The 8,999-nt window shown below is 44.0% G+C and overlaps 1 long non-coding RNA gene across 1 annotated transcript; it reads right to left on the bottom strand.

Annotated features, from left to right (window-relative positions):
• Positions 1–6,349: 6,349 nt before the first annotated feature.
• Positions 6,350–8,180, bottom strand: LOC135917597 (uncharacterized). The gene is made up of 3 exons (XR_011508794.1): positions 8,044–8,180; positions 7,734–7,870; positions 6,350–6,883 (listed from the first exon to the last, which is right to left on the bottom strand). It is a non-coding gene; the product is annotated as an uncharacterized lncRNA (long non-coding RNA).
• Positions 8,181–8,999: the final 819 nt, after the last annotated feature.

The raw sequence follows: 8,999 nt of genomic DNA on the forward strand, positions 1-8,999 counted from the left end.
GTAAAGCATTGTGATGCGATGTCAGATCATCGTGAAATGGTGGGATCAAATTGCGACTCTCGCATACCCCACTACGTTAGCGGGTATGTTACCAGGAAAATGCTAATGAGAACAAAGTGCGAATAGTGTTCTCTAGCTGTTGCTTCAAGCAAAAGACTCGCGCTTGCTTCCGAAAGAGTCGTGCGTTACCAACCACATGGATAGAGGTGGCCTACTTTACCCATCTAAGGCACTAAGAGACTTGGTTGCTGCGATGGAAGATGTCTTCACCCATTGTTTCAGCTTTAACAAGTTGAAGGCTGACAGCATCATGGGCCTTATTTCCTGCCTGTCAATAAATGAGCTGGATATCGTTGGCTGTGCGCAGCATAGCGTAGAAATCACCAACTAAGTGATACGGCTTTTTGTCATCACGAGGTTGCACGTCCTTGTCGCAGGAGAGAACGCATCGAAGCAAGGGAAGCGAGAAAAAATTGGGTACCTCAAGTTGACGAAATTGCGCAGCACTTTTATCTCGGCAGGAGAGAGTTTCCCCTTCCACACAGGAAGTTAAATAGAGCGCAGGCATTGACCCTCAGATTACTGCAAACAGGCTCATATCCCAGCCCGGCTTTATTCCACAAAATTTATCCCGACACCTATGCCACTAGTTCTTGCAGGCATTGCAATGACATCGCTAGCCTAGATCATATGCTCTGGCGTTGCCCCTCGTTACGAGGCACAGAAGAAATCAATGAAGACAAGTGGCTCTCCGCTATCAAGAGCCCTGATGCCGGGGTGCAACTATGGGCTGTCCAGAGGGCCCACGATGCGGCGGTCGGACAAGGCCTGACTGTCCCAACGTGGGAGCGGCCCGCAGCGCGCTGAGTCGCGTACCTCAGGACCTTATTAAAGTTTCGCATCCATCCATCCACCCTCAAGTTGAGGCGCACAACATAACTGCGCATAACTGCAAAGTTTATATCAGCAAGACCAACACAAAGCGTTTGTATATGTAAAACAGGAATTGTTCACATCACATTGTGTGCCCAGAAATATCTGCATATCTGAACAGAATTTCCCACCCGACAAATTATTGTTTGCACTGCACCTTGTTCACCGTTTCTGGGTATATACCTCCATTATATATTGGATTTGCGCTCCATTTCGTGTCATATTGTTTGTTTGAGAGCTAACAACCATGTATATATAGTCGTGTGTATTATTGTATTAACAATAAATATTCTTTTTAAGGCATTTTTGGCATTATTTGAGCGGTACTAAATACCCGAACTTAGTTCTTTGCAGGTTTCTAATATTGGAAACTAAATTTCCCTTAACCCTCTCATATTATGCTGAGTTTTGACCATTGGTGGATACAGTTCTACCTTTCATTGCAAAATTAAATAAACTTGATATAAGCATGGTTCACTCAAGCGGCCCGTTTCAACTGAGGCGCGCACTTCAACGAGGCGCGCACCAACCAGTAGACGATTTGGACAAGCGCCTGTAGCTCAAGGCACTAATAAAGTCACGCCAGACAGAACTGCATACGGCACCCCATAATATATATTCCCTTAAAATGTTAAAGCGGCATTGGCAAACTGCAAACAACCGCCTACTGCGGAAGCTTTCTGTTTGGTGCAATTATGAGTTTCACAAGTGTTGCACTGAGCGCGAAGCTAAATTAAGTGCGGCGATAAAATGACCAAATTTAGTACATAGTACGTTAGGCGAGCTGCAGTGATAAAGTCGCCTAGCCTTTAAAATTATTTTCCGATGCGCGTATTGCGCCCCAAGAAGCCGCGGAGCGAGAAAGCACTTCACAGCGGAACCAAATAACCGCAGCGGACCTTAGCCAGCGTACGGGAGGCATCTCGGAGCCGGCAGCAGCGCCGCCGCATCGTCCTGAAAAAATGCTGCCTCCCCGGCGCTCCGATGCCGACACCTCCCCCTCTAGCCACCATAACAGGGTGGCGCCCTAGAGGTTCCCACTTTTCCGGCCCAGCTTTTCCTCTAGAGTTGTTGTACTAACTCTATGACGAGAGGTATGCTATGCGGACACCAGGAGACCTGAACAAGCCGTCTAAATGTTAGTAGTATCAACTGCTTCTTAATGTTTCGATCTGCGCATAGATTTATCATTGTAAAACGCAGTAGTAATTTTAACCAGGGACTCAACCTGGCAGAACGACTTGTTTTCAGTTGTGGTTAGTGCGCAACACTAGACAATTGATTCATCTTGATTCGCCTTTTTGAAGATGGGGTTATATATTGTTCTGGTTACCGGTTCAGAGTTCCCCTGGCACCGATTTAATTCGGTTTGAGTGGAGTATTGTTCTGGCTACCGCGACATGACCCGATTTTCAGAAATTCCGATAAACGTAAAATTAACAACTGTTATTTTTCGGTTTTCAGTCATGATTACAACCGCGCACGCAAAGTAACCACGAATACAAAAAAATGAAAGGTCTGTTCCTGTGCGCTTTACATATTTGATTTGAATTCAAGACAGAGCTGCGCTTGGGCGTTTGTTTTGAATGCATCTGCGCTTTTTTTTTAATACTGAGAAAGCAATCGTGCGCAACACGGGACACGAATTTCGGTGGGGCTGTACTATGTGGCTAGAACGGCCACCATAGCTGTACTGCATGTCGTGACACGGCCGTCTGTGCCATCCGTGGTCCTGCTACAAGGCATAGGCCTGATATTGGACTCTGTATACGAGAAGCTGAATCGTCAGCGTCGAGCTTTTTTGTCGTGTTATATTAAAATCCCAAGGCCCAACCAAACTGTGACATGTTGGTTTTTTGGCGCTGCTTGCAAGTTGTTACTTAAGACCATACAAAAAAGTCTGGGTAATTAATAATATTAATTATTATTATTATGACTGAGGAGAGCCAGAATTTCTAGCCAGAGGCATGCAGAGCTTAAGGTTTATTTGCTGCCCATAAACAAAAACTAAAGCCAGATTCGATATTGTCCCTCCCATGCATAAAACTAGGCGCCGTCATTAAATCGTCTTTATTGTTTATTTTCAGCCAATGTCGTCTTCTCAACAATCCACTGCGGATGTCAAATCTCTCTGGGGAATGTGCCATTTCGAGTTGTGAAGGAAACAGTCAGTCTGCAAGTTCGGAATGGAATACTACAACAAAACTCAGGGAGAAAAAGACCAGGTATGTTACATGGATGCGCTTGCAAACACTTCACTCTCATGCAGATATCCAGCAGCCTTCCAACTCAGATTGTGTGCAAGCAGTGTAAAGAGGATACTTCGCGACAGCTGTTTTTAACTTATTTTTCCTTATACAATGCCCCTTTCAGGGCTCTCAGGTTGTTCCTAGTAAATTGATAGATTTAGGAAAAGACCATTATGGCTGTGTACCAGGCACATAGCCAGTGGTTTGAGTGGCCCAGTCCCCCAAGAAATCTTCAGTTTTACTGGGACGTCCTTTACCACCTCTCCCACCTGTGGCGTTCCCCCCCCCCCCCCCCCCACTCATTCAGTAGTTGCGAGCCAAACAAAATCCTGGCTACATGCCTGGTGTGAACTATGGAAGCATGTCACTGTTGTTTGTACTTACCAAAGCCGCATGATGTTACAGTTGACCTGTGTGTCTTTTAACATGCATGTAAAAACACCAGAAGTAAATATACTTTATTTATTTACAGGATTCAAGCACTACTGACTGGCCGAAGGGGGTGTACGAGAAAAAGTGAATGAACCTCCAAGGTGCAAAAAAGAGGGTTCATGAGACTTTTCCCCTTTCTGTAGAACGGCTAAGTAGTACGCACCATACTAACGACTGATGCACCATACATCAGGTCGCATGTTTTCGTGACATGATGGGCAAAAACTAGACAGCTCAACATTGACTGTTTCGAGTTCCACGATACTAAAGTACATGTTAAGACTAATTGAAAAATACTAGCCGATAAATGCTAAGTTTAGATGATTGCCTATTTTCTTGTGCATTCCTGTTCCTTATGCAACCCCTTTTTATATCCCCATTCCCATAGAGTGCCATTGAAAAATGTTTTAAGTCTGGATAATGAAACAGCTCCCTCAAGTCACTAGTATCAGTATGTATACCTAAAACATTTCGCTGAAAGGGTAGTTCTCATAATTGCCCTCGAAAATGGTCAGTTTTCCCAGCCTCTAATTCCAGTCACAACTGTTGAAGTACTCTTGGCGAAATTGCTCTACTTTGTAGGTAACCATGCTTCGCATTTTCAAAATAAACTCTTGGTGCACATTAGGCATTCTCTCAAATGTGCTTTATTCACAGTCGACGCATATTACAAGCACACTACTGAACTTTTCTTGAAGTAACCACCAGACAAAAATGTAATAACATGTTTTCATATACAATAGCTGCTAAATTAAAATGTTCAAAGGAAAGTATAAAAGCAAGCACTTTCATGGAAGTACAGAAGGGATGCAACTTTGCAAACAGTTTTATACACATACATTGAAAGCACAAGCCTAAAAACAGTTTTATAGAATCAATGAATTGAGTCACCGACACGAAACATTAAGGCAGTATTTCTACACATACACAGCCGTTGCCAATGTTGCAATTACACGACTATAATGGAGTCTAGTATAAAACATAGCATCTTAATCTTAAAAGCTCCAAACATTCTAAAACATATTTACACATATTTAAAACACTCTGCTAAAGCTCAAGTTATGCATGGTAAAAATTGAGTTTTGTAAAGTTCGCAATTCCTTAAAAAAATGAAGAAAAACACTGAGTGGCAATCTCTAACGTTTTCCGCTGACCCTTTCCTAGCAGCCCGAGCCAAAGCTCCTGTGAAGAATCAACGAATCAATGGCAGAGTGACAGCACACTATAGGCGCCTTCTCTTTGGAAGAGGCTTCAGAGACGAGCATCCCTTTGTCGGTGAGCCCCGAATGTGAAGGCCACAACTCCGTGGCACAGATTCAGCCAACTTACAGAAGGTGACTTGCAATAAGCCCCTAGCCTACAACAGTGAACGTCGTGGCAGCAGTAAAGGAGGGAACTGCACTTTTCAAGTTCCTCGGTTATACATTTGCGCAACTCCGAGACTGAGGGGACTGCTGTCCCAGGAACCATAGCAACCACAGGCTGTAAAGGCACTTGACAAACGCTTGGCTCATTGGCAAAGGGAATGTCCGGCTCTGATACTGCTGTACCATGAGCCTGTGAAGACACATCAGAAGGGCTGGGCTCACTGACAAGGGGAATCTCAAAACCTGTTTCTGATTCTAGACAGCTTCCAAGTGTAATTTGCGGTCGACTGAGGTAACTCTGCGGAAGAGAGGAAAAGCGCCACGTGTAGGTGTACTTAAAAACAACACAAAAGTGTTTGCATGGGTACTTGTGCTTTCTAAAGTCGGGGCAGGTACACGATGGCTTGGTGAAGTCGACTGTGTACACATCATCATCACTTCTTTCAGAATGAACCGAGAACATGCCTTCAGTGGGCGGCTCTTTCATGTCTGTGTGGCTGTATTCCTCTGCGTTAACGAGCCGTCTCAGCATATGTTTAACAAACCCGTGAGGCCGGTTGTGTAGGTATGCAGGAATATTTTCGCTGTACTGTCTGTACACTGATGACTGCCTCCTTGTTGCTTCATGAAATTTCACTTGTTTGTCGGGAAGGCAGCCATGGACGACAGCTGTGATTAGGGATGTTAACAACCGTTTCCCACTGGCACTTTTCACATACTGTGCCTTCAACTCCCTGTTTTGGGCCTCCATGCCGTTATTTGTGGTCAAGACAACACCAAACTCCAGCCTGTAAGACATGACCCACAGCTCCTTTACAGACAGCCACACTGCTTCAAACTGCGGAATTCATCGTTTTTCCAATACTCTGAGGCGACAAGGACTTCAAATGCCTTGTCAAACTCATCCTGATTTGAAGCACTGGCTAAGCGTTTCATGAGTCTCAGGGCATCATCCGGATCGGATATACTGTTTTCCTTTCTGCGCAGCCACCTTTGCCATGCTTGTAGTCTATGGAAGTCACAGATGGAGATTTGACTCTCTGGGAACACTTGCTCGATGGCACTTATTTCTGCCTTGCTGTAATCTACCATCCAGTACTGTGGGGACCAGTTATCACACCACTGCTTGAAAACGTCTAAAGCATCAGCGATACAGTGGGTCGTCTCAAACCGTACGATAAACACACCAGCTGGTGTGTATCCCGACGGTGTTTTCACAAAAAGCAAGAAAAGTGGTAAGGCATAATCACTAGTCTTGTGTGTTGGGTCCAGGCAAACTACTGAGCTTCCATACTTTTTAAGCATGTTTCTCATGAACTTTGGAAGCAGAACAGCAACGTATGTGTCTTCGCATTCGCTGGCAATGCTCTCTTCCACGTTGTTCGAGTCGTTGCTACCCACGCAGCTGCGTGCTGCATATGACCAATAAAAAATGGAGGATTCGGGTTGCTCACCCCTGATCTTTTTAATAAGGATGCTAGCATTTTCTTGATCGACTGTACTGAAGCGGTCTTTCTTAAGAACAGCTTGGATCTGGTTGCTGATATCACGATGTGTTGGGAAAAAGGCACTGCAGCTGCTATCAGGCTTTTCCTTGTTTGCAAAAAGTACGTCGTGCACGTAATAGTACAGACACTTTCTCACATCTGATATAGATGTAATTCCTTCCCTTGCCAACATTTGAATTCGCTCAGCAATGTTCCTGTCCATGTTTTGGCTAAAAGCTTCCATGTCCTCGAAACCATGGTTACGATCGGAACCGCAGTTGGCAATTTTAATGTTTATCCGCGTCTCTTTGGCCACAGTCTGCTGCTCTGCGTCAAGCACCTCCTGCAGCTGCTTGGCCTTGTCTGCTTTCAGCCGACCCTCTTTTGTCTGGCCGCATGGCTGGGGAAGGTCCACCTAGAAAGTAGGCATTGTTACGTATATTGAGCATACTTTATGGTTTAAAACAGTGCGACAAGATGAGAAGAAAGTGAAGACGAAACAGAAGACAGCGCTGAATTAACAACTGGAAATTTATCTCCACTTGCCCATTATATATACAAGTGGGAAATACCAAAATAAGCACAGTGCGAAATATAAAAGGAGTACAACACATACAGCCTCGGCTTGGATGCCGAGACTGTATGTGTTGTACTCTTTATCTTTCACAGTTTTTTTTTTGCTATTTCCCACTTGTACTCCTAGATATACTGGAAATAGTGGAAATAAACTTTCTGTTGTTAGTTCAGTGCTGTATTCTGTCTCGTCTTCACTTTGTCCTCATATTGGCACGCTCTTTTTAACCATAATGATCATTGCTGCTTGAGCTAGTTAACCAACTAGCTCAAACAAACCTTTCATTGAGCATACGTCAACCAAGTCTAACGTGCCCCATCTTATGCCACGACAAATTTGCCTGCACTGCGCACCAAGAGCAACAGGAAAAGCCGATATTAGGGAGTTTTACCAGACCGTTCTTTAGCCCCGATAACGATACCATAACGATGCGCAACGCGTGTTCAGGGCTGTCAGAGGGGAGAGAAGGCATCCTTATCGGATGCCTCTACTAAATCTCCCTACTATCACCAGAAGTAGAAGCAATGATAGTGGACGTCTACTACAAATTTCTCACGAGCCACTGCAAGGACAATGTAGTAATGTTTTAAAACTGCTCGTTCCGTGTCTGCTTGCAGACACAAATGCCATGATAAAGGTGCCCAGAAAATAACCTGCAAAGATTTTTTACTTGTGGTTGCGCATTACGTACCTGGAAATCTGGGTACAATTCAATCCACTTCAAATTAATTGTCGCTGCACACCCTTTCTTCTTTGTGCCTTGGAGGTGTCCCTTGCCATTCGCTTCTTCTCGTACACCTTCTTCGGCCAGTCAGCGGTGCTTGAACCCTATAAATGAAATCAAGAATACTTATTTCTGGTGTAAACCTAAAGTAACCTAACCTAAAGTAACATAAAGTAAACCCTCTTTACACTGCCTGTACACAATCTTTAAATTTGGAACGCTGCTGGATATCTGCATGAGATTGAAACATTCGCAAGTGCATCATCATGTAACATACCTGGCCTTTGTTTTTCTCTCGAGTCTTCTTGTAGTATTCCGTTCCAAATATGCAGACTTTGACGGTTTCTTTGACAACCACAAACGGTACATTGTCTTGAGAGATTCTGCACCCGGAGTGGATCATGGAGAAGACGACATTGGCTGAAAATAAACAATAAAGACGCTTTAATAAAGGTGCCTAGATTTATGCATGGCACAGGGCAATATGAAATCTAGTTTTAGTTTGTGTAATGTAATGGCAGCAAAGAAACTAAGATGCACTGCCTCTAGCAAGAAAATCTGGCTCTCCTCAACAAGAATAATAACTATCACTATTATTATTAAATACCCATACTTTTTGTATGGTTTTAAACTGTGAGAACTTAAAAGCAGCACGAACATGCTACAGTTTGGTTGGGCCTTGGGATTTTAATATAGTACGTCAAAAAGCTCGACGCTGCAGCTTCAGCTCATATACAGAGTTCAACATCAGGCCTATGCCTTGCTCTAGACGTCCAATTCACACTTCTAGCAGGACCATGGATGGCACACACGGCCGTGTCACGACATGGAGTACAGCCCCACCGCAAATAGTGTCTCGTGTTGCGCGCGATTGCTTTTTCAATGTTAAAAAAAAGGTGCAGATGCATACAAAACAAACGCCCAGGCGCAGCTCTGCCTTGAATTCGAATCAAATATGTAAAGAGCAAAGAGGCCTACCTTTCATTTTTTTGTATTCGTGGTTACCTTGCGTGCGCGGTTGTAATCATGACTGAAAACCAAAAAATAACAGTTGTTAATTTTACGTTTATCGGAATTTCTGAAAATCGGGTCATGTCGCGGTAACCAGAACAATACTCCACTCAAACCGAATTAAATCGGTGCCAGGGGAACTCTGAACCGGTAACCAGAACAATATATAACCCCATCTTCAAAAAGGCGAATCAAGATGAATCAATTGTCTAGTGTTGCGCA

This window comes from Dermacentor albipictus, chromosome 9 (assembly GCF_038994185.2).
Source record: "Dermacentor albipictus isolate Rhodes 1998 colony chromosome 9, USDA_Dalb.pri_finalv2, whole genome shotgun sequence".
Lineage (NCBI taxonomy): Eukaryota > Metazoa > Arthropoda > Arachnida > Ixodida > Ixodidae > Dermacentor > Dermacentor albipictus.